Source organism: Pogona vitticeps, chromosome 1 (genome assembly GCF_051106095.1).
Source record: "Pogona vitticeps strain Pit_001003342236 chromosome 1, PviZW2.1, whole genome shotgun sequence".
Lineage (NCBI taxonomy): Eukaryota > Metazoa > Chordata > Lepidosauria > Squamata > Agamidae > Pogona > Pogona vitticeps.
The window spans coordinates 162513380-162528200 of NC_135783.1; the positions used below are offsets into that span (position 1 = coordinate 162513380).

The 14821-nt window shown below is 41.0% G+C and overlaps 1 long non-coding RNA gene across 1 annotated transcript; it reads left to right on the top strand.

The window, feature by feature from the left end:
• Positions 1–442: 442 nt before the first annotated feature.
• On the top strand, positions 443–14548 carry LOC144583628 (uncharacterized). Its single transcript, XR_013537532.1, has 2 exons — positions 443–2867; positions 14465–14548. It is a non-coding gene; the product is annotated as an uncharacterized LOC144583628 (long non-coding RNA).
• Positions 14549–14821: the final 273 nt, after the last annotated feature.

Consider the following 14821-nt stretch of genomic DNA (forward strand, 5'->3'; position numbering starts at 1 on the left):
ACTGCATCTGTCCTGTGGCGTAGGGGGTGGGGGGACCAGCCCACCTGTTCTGCGAAGAATTTGAACTATGAGCAACAAAGATTGTGACATTTATGAAGTACCTGAACTCTGACTTTGGGTTGCTCATTCTTTGGAAGGGAAGCTTCATTATGGAAACACCAAGAATATGGACAGAAAAATCCAAATAAGAAGGAACAAGGCAGGGCAAGAAAATATATTTGCCAGCATCATCCCATTCCTTCAGATTCGAGGCCAGTCTCAAGTCCTTGTGGTGTCACACAAACAAGGCAGTGATGGAAAGAGAGGCTGACGTACTTCTAGGCCAGACAATTAGGATGATGGGTGTTAGAGGAATCTGGAAAATGGGCCCAGCATTTGAGCAAAACTCAGGCAAACTGGTTACTATAGCAACCCAGAGACAGAAGGGAAAGAGGGTCTCTGTGTGTGGGAGGGGGAGGGGTTGGATAGATGGCAAAATATATTCTGTAGCTGCAGCAGCTTCCACCCTTCCTGTTAGGCTTCACTATTGCACACCACCTTGGGTTTCTGGTCAAACAAGCTGGACACCACCTACGTAGCTAAAATTTTCACTTGTACGAGTAGCAGACAGAAAGAAACAACACAGAGAATGCAGAGGATGGTGCATTCCACACTAGACTAATATGCAACAAGAATATAAAGCTAATAACTCAGGGCACCAAGGGCATAGCTTCATTTCTGTAGCCTTTTGGGGCAATGCCCCTAAGAAGTCTTCTACTGGGAGGAGTGGAGCCCATACTTCCTCTACCAGGTATAGGACACCTTGCAGGTGGGCCAGGCATGGGGTGCCGCCACAAGAGTGACAGATGCACACTGTCAGTTGTCCCTGGAGGGGAGTGGCAAAGGCTCCTTCTCCCGCCACCCCTCCATAGTCCCTGGTGGCAACCGCCATCTCATAGGTATGGTAATCCTCCCAAGAGGCATCGCTTTGATATTGAATGTGGTACAGAAACATGTTTAAAAATGCCCATCATGACAAAAAAAAATGAGGTCTAGCCACTTGTGTTTGATTTCACACAGCACCCATGTTTACATATGTGTAGGAATGCACATTTAATGCAAAATTATGGCTGCAGTGGAACCATGATAGTAGAACAGCAAAATCATGTGGTGTAGTCTATGAAGATGCTGCATTGGCTGCTGGTTAAAACCTCAGCTTGTTTTGTGCTTCTGGCAGAGGCCTCCTGTTGTTCAGTCCAGGCCATACAGTGCTATACATTCAGCTGAATCTTTTTATGGACTACCTTTACCCACTGTGCAGATGATCCACACAAGGTCTGCAGAGCAATGGAAAGATCCTGATGGCCAGGATGCCATCATCCTGGTGAGTTACAGCAGCTGGACGTCTGTTTCTCCTGAATGTCCAAGCCTTCATTGTGAGCAGATTTGAGAATCTGAATGCAAGATCCAACATCTCTTGTATGGATCTTAGCCAGAAAGAAAAAAAAAACACATAAGATATTGGGGTAGGGGTAGGCTGCTACAGGCCAGGGTGTGGGCCTATTATTTGGCCATGTTAGTAAACTCTTAATTGCAAATGATTAGCTTTCACCAATAAAAAGTCAATACCAGCTCTGATAGGGGGGGGTGGGGTGTCTTTTTAAATGATACTGACATTCATTTATCCACTAAGCACTTAAACAACTTGCCAATTTTGAGGGGGAAAGGTGAACAGATTTGTTGATGCTCCCCAAACACTTTTCGCTTCATAAGCAAATCCTATTTCTGGTCTCTGAAAATGAGAGGAAATTTTATGAGATTAGATTTAAGGGCAAATTCAGATTTCCCTTCTTTGATAATCTTTTTTATGTTTCTTGCTAGGTATAAATATATTTTTCTTTCATGCTTTATTTTCATCACTTACAGAGCTTCACTCATTCAAGACTTTTTCTAGGAAGCGATGAACAGGAAACATTTTCAGACTTGACCCTATTCGTCGGCTGCTTGCAGGTTCTGTTGCAAGAGAAATATTTATTCCCAGCCTCGTGCTGTCTTACATTGAAGAGTAGGAACGTCATATGTGAGGTGAAATCTAAAGATGGTCCCTCCCCTCCTGGTATAGGACAGCTGAAGAGGTGTAATTCAACAGCCCTCTGTGTGACTGTCACAACTAGTGATTGAGGTGGACAGGAGGTGCGGGGATGGCCATGGCCTCTAAAGGACGCAGACAGGTGGGAGGCCAAGGAAAGGGGTGGGGAGGGACATCCAGTAGAAAAAGGGTAATGCAGGACTTATGAGAGCATTTTCTGTAACAATGAAGACTAAAAGGATAACCCAAAGGAAGGCAGGAGAAACTGGAGATTGCATTAGCAGTAGGAGGAATGAAAGAATAAAAGCAAATCATGAAGAACCTTTGAAGAGATGTTAGGAGAGGTGTATTGCAAAGAAGGGAAGTTCTGAAGGAGACAGGAAAAGATTTCAAGAGGGTAGAGGAATAGAACAGTATAGAATAGAGTATGCTGGGTTTAAGTAAAATATAACCATAGGAAGTAGGATACAGTGTGTAGGAAATTTGTGAGGAGGTGAGACTATAAGTCACATGACACTTAAAAAAGGAATTTCATAAACAAAGGTACAGGTTATAATGGTAAAGGTAGCACAGAAGCTGTTCTATAATAATTTTGAAAGTCAGCAACAGCCCTAAACAAAGCCATTCCTAAGGATTTAAGCCTCTTCAGGGAAAAAAATATAATTCAAGGAAGGCATATTATCAGGTTGAGCTGCATGCTTTAAAATAGCACTAATACACTAACACTCAAATTTGGATGATGGAATCACAACCCATACACAGAACAAGCTTCAAGAGGAAGGCTCTGGTGACTTATGAGGTAATTCCTAAATTTTACTACATAACCTATTTTTCATGTTCACGGTCTGTTGCTTGTATAATGCTGTATATAATATGCCTCTCTTTAAATGGTGTACTAATAAGAACCTGAATGCCATGTTAGTCCTATCTAGAGCAGACTCACTGAAATGCATGGAATTTCTTAGTCATAGTAGTCTCATTGATTTCTATGTATCTACTTCTTGATATCAGTAGTGCTAAATTTAATGCAAGGTATTTGAAAGTGGCTCATGTCTAAACAGGAAAATAAAACCAATAGCTGCTTCACACCTTAAAATACAGAAAACACATGTTATCATCAAAGAACTGGAGCCATTTCTGGATCTCTAGTTATGATTATATAGGTGCAATACATGTTCCAAGAAGCATGATGTTCTTATTCATACACTGAAAATATAATGTGCAATTTTATTGTAATTCGTTATAGAAGTACATGGTGTGTGCAATATTCTTGTGAGAGTAAAAAATAGAGACTGTGAAATTGCAAATAAATACACATGTATGTTGGTGGAATTCCAAAGTTTTACTAATATCTAAGTAAACATGTACAGGATAAGTCTGTGCTGCCAAATGGATTGTCCATCCACCATCAGCTAAGCAGAAATGCTGAACTGCCTCCTTGTGTATAAGCTAAAGAACCTAACTTAATCTGCCTATGACAGAGCTTGCTTCTTAGAAAGAAAGGGAAGGGACATGAATCCCATAACCAAATATTGAGGCAAAAATAGGGCATTGCTGTCCTTTTAAAGGGAAAAAACTGCAGCACTTAAAAAACCAAGAAAAACGAGTAAAAGCTGTTGATATTTAAAAACAAATTGTGACAAACTATATGGGGGTGATTGAGGTTGCCTGATCTCAAGGCATGGGTCTTAATAGTGGAGACAAATCTAAAGGTAAATGGCAGTTAAGGAGAAAACATTTTGTGATGTGTTTCTGCAGTCGCTCATTTCCATTTGGGACAAGCACTCACATGATCAGCATGAAGATGTTTTTATGCATGTCACACCTGTGCTGCCTTAGTGCAGCCAAAGGTGAGAGGAGGAGGCTGAGATACAATCCTGCGGATGTGTGCACTGAGATCCACCATGCCATTTGAAGCCAGGAAAGGAGTAGAAGAACAGTGTGGTGACTCATGAGCCTTCTTTGGCAAGTCCCAGGAGAAGCAGAGAGCAGGAAAAACTCCACCTGTATCATGTGGGGGGTTAAGGCAGCTCAGAATGCAAGCAGGAGCAGGAGCAACTGCTGGAGTTGCTGATTGCATTTGTCGCCTGGTGACGCCTGAAACAAATGTGGAGTTTCCTCTGCTATGACTTGGCATATTACCTAGTTAGTTGAGTCTTACTTGTACTCTGGACCCATTTCCCTCATGCCCATTTCCACAACTGACTCTCTCAGAAGTAGCTCTGGTCCCCTCTCAACTACTGCCTAGCCTAGCGGTTCTCAACTTGGGCCTCCAGATGTTCCTGGACTGCAGCTCCCAGAAATCCTGGCCAACACAGCTAATGAGGAAAGCTTCTGGGAGGTCCAGTCCAAGAACATGTGGGGACCCAAGTTTGAGAACCACTGGCCTAGCCCACCTCTGTGATGTCAGAAGAGTCTAGCTATTTCTCTTGCATGCATCCACCTTTGTGACAAAAGCCTGCTCTCTGGTCTCAGGATGTGGCCCTGAAAACTCAAGGAATAGATTGATACTTAACTGGCAATCAGGGAGTGATTTTGCCAAATATTCTGAAATTCCAAGGAGCTAGAGGACATCTCTATTACTCTATGACTGAAATCTGATAGTAAGTTACAGCTAGAGTAAGCCCACTGAATTTGGATTTGGTCAGTCAAGTCCTCTGCAAGTTCCACTAAGCAACGAGATTTTGTCTGTTATTTACACACTGCAGAACTACTTCTTGTACCTAACCAAGGGTAAATCTCTTCCCACATCAGAAATGTTGTTTTGGCTGGCATAGAAATATTTAAGGTGGTTGTTAATGGGTTCTGAATCTTTCATGCTGTAGTCCAAGATATCCTAAATATTAAGCACAGTGCTTGTGAGGAATCTAGAATTGATCTGAGTTCAGGCCAAGACCAGCACCATCCCTCAGCAATACTCCTAGACCTCATTGAGCACAAGCATGCATAGGATAGTATTTGTGGCACTGTGGCACAATGTTTTGTGTGTCATTTATGATCTGCAGAAATGAATTATGAACAGGAAGCTTACTGCAGCTTTAACAATGTCTGAGTATCATGACAGGAACAGGGTGACACCCATCTCAAATTTTGGAACAGGAAACCAACACACTGCTCCCTGCTTGCGAGGAGGAGCCAGGCAACATGTAAAAGAAAGGATTCCGTCTATCCAGAGGGTGGGTGGGTAGACATATTCATCAGGATCTAAAGGCTGGCATTCATGAGGTTGCAAACGTAAGCTGTATTTAGGCGTTGTTAAAATGTGTGTTCCCCACATGTCATGGGGAGGTGTTAGCCTCATCTCTCTGTTATCACTTTCAGCATGAAAAAGAGATGGTCTGAAGAAAGGTGGGATAGAAATGTTTGAAATAAATAAATAAATTATATTTTCATATGTTGTCTATGTGAGCCAGAATCCCATTTTTCACCTGGGGAGCCTATAGATACAGCAGCTTCTTTCTTCACACTGACACTTTTGTTCTTTGAAAGCAATGTTGGAGGCGGTGTGGCTAACACGCTCACAGAATCGCACGTGGAGAACACATGCTTAAGAATGCCTGAACTGGGCTATAGAATCAGTTCATGCAAGGATGTTACTCTTTAACTTACTTCATTATCCCTTTTATGCTGGCCAGATTTCTGTTGCACACTGGAATAAATGACACTAGAGTAGGCTCATTGAATCAGTGGGGATCTAGTAAGTCAGTTGCTGTGTAAGTTATATTGACTCAAATAGACTTACTCTAACTGCAGTTTACCATGATAAAATAAGTCACAGATTGAGTGTCTGTGAATCAATGGAACTTACAGAGAAGATGACTCACCAAATCTCCATTGATTCAATTGGCCTATTCTAGTGTGTATGACTACACTAAACAACAAGGGATCTGGCTGCTAACTTAAGGCTAAAAGAGCCTTTGTGGTGTAACATTGGGTCTGTCCAGACTCGGGCATTTGGAGCGGTTTGTTTCACAATTAAAAGGTTCTTATTTTACGTGTGATCTGTTTTATTTTTCATTTGAGCTACCCCTTTGAATACTTGGCGGGAGAAGCAAGAACAGGAAAGAATAGGAAAGCTACAAGGGTGGGATCTTCTGTGTTATTAATGAGTAGTTTCCAAGCTTCTACACCAAGTAGCTGCAACCATATTTATTTCAGAACTATCCGACGGATTTTCTAAGTAGGCCAGATGAATTCATAAGCCTCAGAATCTCTGGCTCATATATCATGTTGAAAATTTTCTTATCTTGTAGTCTATCATTTACATAGAGGAGGACTTTTCTGTCTGTGATAGATAAACCAAGAACTGTGGGGAAAGTGAGTGGAGAAAGATTAGAGGCTGAGGCACGTTGGAAACATCACATCAGCCTTAACAACTGAATGCATCATTTTGCAGCCGAGGAAAACTTTCAGATTAATGATCACATGGTAGGGTTCTTACCACTTCATACTAAAGGAGAGAACTGTATGCTGCACCACACCTCCATTTACAAATTCATAGCATCTGACAAACTAGCACATCAGGTAGAAGCTAATATGTGTCTCCTTCATGTGTCCAGGGAGTTTTGCAGAGGTTTTATTTGTTTGTTTGTGTGTGTTGTTGTTGTTGTTGTTTGGCATGGAATTACTTTGGCAATTGCAGCATCTGCTGGCAATGCATAATTTGGACGGTTGCTATGACCTTATAAATCACCCTTAAGACAACCAGGGCTGCTGCCCATGTTTCTGACAACATGAAAAGGGAATGTATAGATGAACACAAGTCCTTTGCTAGGATAGATGGGATAAGCTATATTTACATCCAGTGGATCCAGGAATTTCAGTTGTGCAGTCCCTGTGTATAACAGCTGACTATTCTGAGCTCTAGCATAGCAGGATCTATGCATCTCTTCTACTGAGTAAGCCCTTGACTGTTGCTGTCCTTCAACTGAAAGGTCCTATAGTACATACGGTGTGTATATACACATAGGCACATCCCATTCGCCAGACTAGAAGGGTAACTTTCAAGCAGTCAAGCAACACAAGTGCATGAGCTCCTATTTTCATATGATCACATAGTTCTAAGATTTCACTAATGGAAAGACTGCTATGCTTTAGTGCTGTGGAACCTGTAAAACAGCTGCACCTATCTGTCTCCCATTGTATATAAAATGCCAAGAATGAACAGATGTGCCTAGGGCAGAGACGACGGAGTTATTGTCCTCCCATCAGGCTCAATCCACTTGTCTATTATATACCCACATGGCTTTGTGGGTTAGAGTTCAGCACCGCCGCTGGCAATTCCTAGAAACATCTTCATTGATCATTTACTTCTGATATTTCTTTTTGCCATTTCCTAATCGGAAAATGTCCTTGTCACAAAAAAATGTGTTCCATATCAAAGCTACAGGGCTTTGGAAAGTTTCACGAAAAGAAAAGAGTTATGCAAAGTCAATCTTATTATTTGCCAAGTCTAATCGTTCTTGTTCATGAACATGAGGTTCTAGAGAACCACTATAGGCAAGCTACTTTCTTAAAAGTGTGATAAACTTTGGGTGTGCATTCATGTTCGTGGTTGAAGAAGAGTTCAGGTTTTGACACTCAAGGAAAATAAGAGAAGGTACAACAATTGATGTAAAATATTACTGTTCATTTTAGATGAAGGTGTCACATTAATGCACAGGATATTATGGTAGGTAATGCACAATAGCAGCAAAATTTCCTAAAGACAGATTGTAATTGGGAACCAGTGCAGACAGGTGGAACTGTAACAAAATTGTTGTGATGTGTTCCAGCCTGCCAGCCACCCATGGCCTCGTTCCACATAGTCCAATTCCCTCTCCTCTCCTCTCTCCATTTGTCCTCTCTTGAATTCTACAGTGGGGGATCTATGAGGATGGTAATACTGTATAAACATTCTGTACCTCTTGACCCAAATCCTCCTTGGACTGTTCTGGGTTTCCTTCCCACCCCCACCCCCTGGGCTGTTTGTGTGTGTGTATGTTTGTGTGTGTGTGTGTGTGTGTGTGTCTGTCTGTCTGTCTGTCTGTCTGTCTGTGTGTCTGTCTGTCTGTGTGTGTGTGTGTGTATGTGTGTTTGTTTCCAATCTTCAGGTAGCATTTTGGAAGAATGTTTCAAGTTTTATGCCATTCTGTTACCAGTCCTAAGTGATAAGGATTGTGTATCATCTTGTTTTTCAACATGCAGTATGAGAATTGGCGCCTAGAGGGAGACAGAGAACATTCCCCTTTATTTTTCTGGGATGTCACTGTAGTAAAAATATGCAATGCAACATTTGCTTTTGTGACCAGCACATGGCAATAGTAACAGTCATATGATTAAACCAATAGGACCGTTCAATAAGTACCATTCCAAGCTCTGTCATATCTTGTATACTAATAATGAATTTTATTCTGAGTTCTGATCAAGTTGTAGCTAATGTGGCTCCATCCACATGAAAGAAAAGGACAAGAGCAAGTATGGGTACACCTCAAAATCTACAGAAATACCACCAAAAAAATTATCTGGGAAGTTTTGCATGCATGGAACTTTTATTTTTCTAAGCCTAATTTTATTTGAGCTGCAGCTTTCCCCACTGGTGCTATGTGGGATAGCATTTCTGTATTTATTCATTTTCTTTACTTGTTTTTTTTTCTTTACGATCCTGTCTTTGATCCATTGTACTCAAAACCTAAAAATAAAAATAAAAATGCAAGAATGTTCATTTGCAAACTAGACACTTGAATAATCATGGGAGAATAAAGAATAGCAAAGTTAAAAGAAGCATGCTGAGTAAGACTAGATGGCTCTAAATGCAATGGTTTTACAAGTAGGGCCCCTTAGATGGCAGTGTGTACTTGCTTCAAAACTTTGCCTGCCAGTCCTGCTTTGTGTGGCAGTCCCTCCCACCAGCCTGCTTAGTTAGAACTTGGACTTCTTCAAAATTCTGTCCTGATGGTGCCACTGAGTGCATTTCCCATTCTAAGTTGGCAGAACTAAAGGTGAAAGTAGGATGGGGGCAAATAGTGTCCCTTAAAGACTAAAAGATTGAGAGTGAGCTTTTGTAGAACAGAATCAATCTCTTCAGACACACCATGGTAATCCACAAAAGCTCACTGAAACAAATCTTTTGGTCTTCAGAGTGCCACAATATTTTGTGTGTGTCCCCCCCCCCCCCCCGGGAGACTCAGTTTACCTCACCAGCACCACACAAACCTTCCTCGGGATTCCAGAAACTGGGAGGCAGTTTGGTATAGTGGTTAGAACAGCTAATCCTTTCTCTCTTTTCTCCCATTCTTCCTGTTATGAACAGGCCAGTGACATGGACTGAAATTGCAAGTGATGCCAGCACATCTATGATCCATGTCCAGACTTATTTCTTTTAGGTGAAATAAAGGGCTCAAGTCCTTTGAACCAGGACTGGGTGCTGTCTTGTGGTCATTTCCACTGCCCAGCACTGCTGTTTGTCTCTAAGCTATGTACAGAACTGCAAACCTGCGTTCAACACTGTAGAAGCTGCCTCCAGCAGCTTTTTTTTTTCTTTTGAATGGCCATGACTCTATCATTTCCATTTTTTGAAGCTGGGCTATTGTCAACATGACATCATCATATGTCGATAATTCTCTCTTTTTCGCTATGCTGATTCTATTTTTCTCTCTCTTTTCTTCTTTAAGAAATACAGTTCCTTTGAGAAAGTCAGAAAAGTAGCACAGTTGCCTACTAGTGTGTAGATGCCTTAGTGTTATTCTATCATCTTTTCTAAAACACATCTTGCCTAAGAGGCATCGTTTTTGAGACAGAGAGTTATTTGATGAGCAGGGAGCCATTTCTCCTACCATGACTCAATCCACAGCCTTTATAATTTTCATAGCATCTGCCATTTTCCACAGACACACAATCAAACACACACACACACACACACACACACACACACACACACACACACACACACACACACACACACACACACACACACACACACACACACACACACACACACACACACACACACACACACACACACACACACACACACACTCTGCAATGACTCTTTTGGGCAGCCATAAAAATTTTCCAAATATATTTTTCAGATGTGTATACATGTGTTTAATAACAATAGTAAAATGCAAATCACATAAAATATTATAATGCTATACTCTTAAAATCCTATAATCCTATAATAAAAAGATTAATGGGAAAGAGAAATCCCTTTACACTACCATCATTTTAGCTGCCTGGTTAATGGCTGATGTTATCAAATAAGGCTAATGTTTTTTGTTACATTAGTGCTGTCAGATAAAATTCTATTGGTATCATTAATTATGGCCAATTTTTGTCAGTGACAATCGCAGCAAGAAAGCAAATAAGCATAGTTGTATGTTTGAGCTGACGTTATCTTTGTTTGCGATTATGCTTCACATCTAAGATTAGCATCTTTATTTGCTTCTAGTCCTGGTCTGTTGTGATGACAGGTAATGAAGTGAATAAATGGCAATAGTTAATGGCTGTGACTAAGAAGTTTCACAGTAATTTTAAAAATTAGCATTCCAGAGGCATACCCTTGTAGCACCTTCATCCTGTACTGCTGTTTATGAGAAGCGGTATCGGTACTTGATCAATTGTTCAGGTGGCAATTCTTCAAGTGTCAAAGAAGCACAACTACTGCAGTATGGAAAAATATAGCCCAAGGCATTAAAATGTGCTTCCAGATTGAGAGCACCACCTGTCAAAAGTTGTAGTTTTCAAAGCGGTAGCTGTGTTAGTGTGTGCAAGTATATCAGACAAGAAACGAAACAAAAAACAAAAACAAAATAAAGAAGACAAAAATGGTGTGGCACTTTGAAGACTAACAGATATATTTTAATGTGATCTTTTGTAGATCAGGTCCACTTCCTCAGGCATGAGACTCTGAGGAAGTGGACTCAATTCATGAAACCTCATGTTGAAATATAGCTGCTAGTCTTAGGCTTCCACAACATTTTTCTCTTCTTTATTTTGTTTTTGTTTTGTTTGTTTGTTTTGACTGATATAACTGTCCAAAGGATACTGTCCTGCTGTTCTAGCTTTTTCTCCTAATTTTTTTTTCTGTGGCAAAAAAACAAAGGAAGAAGTGTTGAAGAAAGAGGGGAAGGTTGCAAATAGAAAGCAGCAATTTTTCATGAATGAGCCCAAGCAGTTGTACCCAGAAAGCCCACTGATTCCCAAACTATTCTTTTGGAAAGTCCTATTTTCTTATGCACTGGTGTCATACTACAAAGAGGGAAGGACAGATTTTGCTTTTTGAGATTACATGCTTCTTTATATCCCCATATGAATTACATTACTATGGAATGTAAGGAAGTGTGTGGTTTCAAGGAGATGAACCTCCTTATAACCATGTCCTTTTTCATGTACTGTCTCTCGTCGGTTCTTTTCTCTGGTGCCTAGGAAATGGTGAGTGGGGACAGCACTGCATTCACGTTCCTGTACTTGCTTGGCTTCTGCTTATTAAAAGTCACACAATTATATTGCAAGTATCAACAAACAAGTTGTTCCAAGACGCAGGAGAAATTGTGTTGACTGCAGGACAAACTGCAGAATCCACAGTGAAGTGATATCTTTATTAGGCCCACTAAAAAGACACAACATGATATGTGCAAACTTTTAAGATTACACAAAATAAAAACTTTTCATTAGGCATGATGTTACAGAAAGCCGGGATGGGGTGAAAGCTCCGTGCAAGGGCAAAGTGATCCACATGCTTTTTTAAGATGCAAAAAAGCAAGAAGCAGGACTATACCAGGACTAATCAGGTGTTCAGTTTCACCTCAATCTGGATTTTGGAGGTTCTCTGGGACACTTAGAAATATTCTTAATGAATTTCTATTGTCACCATGTTCTTTCTTATTATATAGCAAATGAACATTATATTTAACTGTGGACCTGTTAAAGGAAAAGTCATGCAATGATGTCAATGCTTACATTGTTGGTTTATTCAGAAAGAACAATTTAAAAGTGGGAGAGCTGAGTACACTCACAACCGGAACAATTCAAAAGAATCTCTTGTTAGAATCTGACAGAAAGACAGAATGGAGACAAAACAGAATAGAGGATAAAATTAGTCCACTTTAACTGGATTAATATGAATGATGCAAAAGAATGCAGTATCAAGGAAATGAGCTTTTTACTAACTTTAAGGCATAATGATTTTTAAAAGAGAAACCAAGGCTATAGCCATTTCCTCCTTGGGCATCTCCCTTCTTCCTCGCTTAGCATCTTTTGAATCTGCCTGCATAGTGGGCATCAGGGAAGTCCAGGAGGTAAGTACAACCATCCCGTTTCCTGTCATGCTATGTGTTGGAGAAATCACCAAAACTCATCCCATCATCAGTGTTAGGAGCACCAGCAATGATCCAAGAGTGTTTGGGCAATTAAAAGTCTTCCCCAGGGCAAAAGAGAGCCCCAGGGAGCCCTGGAACCTAACAGATAGTGCCCAATCCATACACTCAAATCAAGACTCAAATCAGGATAAATTATCCAAACATAGGTACATCTCTCATGAGTTACTAAGTGGTTGAAATTCCTTCAGGAAAGAAAGAGGGTTCTAGTAGTGTGGAGGGTGTGAAAACACAGAAGATTCTTGTGTGTCCATTTTAGCAGGTTCCTGACAAGGCACGCGCACCCCAGTGGTATGTGCCCTCAATACAGGTTTTTTAAAAACTGCTTCCTTTGTCCATTGAAGATGTTGCCACGTGCCTAGTCGTTGAGCTGCCCCCAGCAGCTGTCAAGCAGGTACAGCTGGGGCTGCTGTGTGAAAACTGATGCTTGAGTGACAACTGGCAGCTGACGAAAGAGAGGTCTCTTTCTCCAGTGTTGCTTCATTAAAGGGGGGAGGGGTACACCAAAAGATAAAGGGAACACTTTGTGCTGTTGCTGCTACACACCATGTATCGTGATGTGCTTGAACCCTGTGTCTTCACAGGTGCAAAATCTTGGACTCCTGGGTGTTCTCAGCTTCTCCAGCTGCTAATTGAGTGAGGCTAACAGCTTGCAGTTGAGAAAGAGGAAAGCATGTTTCAGGGACAGCCTTGAGTAACACTGCTGGAGCAACACTACTGGTTTGGGTATCTGGCTGTGAAGTCAGCTGTGAGTTTGATTCCCCAACTGTGCCTCCTTGACAAGGGGCTGAACTCAATGATCTATAGGGTCCTTTCCAGCTCTGCAGTTCTAGTATGTATGTATGTATGTATGTATGTATGTATGTGTGTGTGTGTGTGTGTGTGTGTGTGTGTGTGTGTGTGTGTGTGTGTGTGTGTGTGTGTGTGTGTGTGTGTGTGTGTGTGTGTGTGTGTGTGTGTGTGTGTGTGTTCGTTCGTTCATTCATCCATCCATCCATTCATTCATTCATTCATTCATCCATCCATTCATTGATTCATTTACTTCTATACCACCCATCTGGCTACCAAAGCCACTCTTGGAGGTTCACAACACAGTGAAACAGGATAATACTTTTAAAAGCACTAAACATAATAACCATGCGAAAAAACAAGATGAGACCTATCAGTCCAGATACACAAAAGGCAACATAGAAATAACTAAAAATAATTTAAAAGGCAACATGGCAGAACACATAGTATTAATACTGGTATTGTATTTGTCTGGCATTGGTACTAGTATTAGTATATACTAAGATTATTTAAATCCCTCTAAAACAACATTAAAATGTCATTATATGATGTTAACCATGGGGAATCCTCAAGGGCCTGATGACAATTTTCATGAATCATACTGGGTCCTGTTGGGTTTGTTCCTGCACGTGTGTACTATTCACTAAAGTTTGCTGATATTTGAAAAAAGAAATACTTGACATAAATTGCATGTCAGGGAAAAATGAAACTTAATATATTAGCAAAATACAGAAATGCCAAAGTTTTATGGCTGAAGCCCCAATGAAAGCCAAAACTTCATCTGCAAACTCCCATAGTAAAGTACCTGAGGAGGGCTCAGATTGATTCCCTGGACATTTGTTCTCCATCCACAGGATTGAGCAACCACTTTGTATTGAGGTTGTGGCAAAGGGAGAGTACAACTTTGTTTGCTAGGCTGGCTGCATGATAAATTATAATCTCCCTCTTCTTTTAGGTAGCTATCCTGAGTTTTTGTTACACTTTGTTATACTTGTGTGTTTGTCAATGTGGGATGTGTGACTGATTCTCCTGTGAGGACTTTGATTGGTTAGGTTAAAGTAGCACTATAAACTATCTCCCCCTCACCGACCCCCACTCCAAAATTTTCTATTTTCTTTTAATTTTTAAAATATTTGCTGGTGATCTCTGTCTGCAAGGGAAAATATCCTTGCCATGGGTGCCTGTGTATGTTCCAGGGTGCATTTGTGTAAACCAATGCATTTGTGTAAACCTCGGTTCTTATATGTTGCAGGTGTGACAACCTGAAGGCAAGCCAGAGGGAAGTACAACGTGCTCAGGACATCCACTTGCAGATGAAAGCTAAGGGCTGCTCTGGCTGGTCAAATGGAACCAAGGCCGTCTTTCCTGAAGGTTTGGTCCCCTTCAACCAGCTATAGCAGTTGCTGGAATCATCTGTAACCCCTCTGCATTTGGATCAGCCATCACAGGATCACCTCTTTTCCTCTCCAAGCTGCTTTGGTTTTTTTCCTTTGAGACAGCTTTGTGGGTAGAGGCGAGGAACAGGGCAGAATGTGCTCTAAACTGTGCCACTAGGGGAAGCTAGATTACTATATTGCAATGATAGTATAATTTTAAATGATCCCTACTG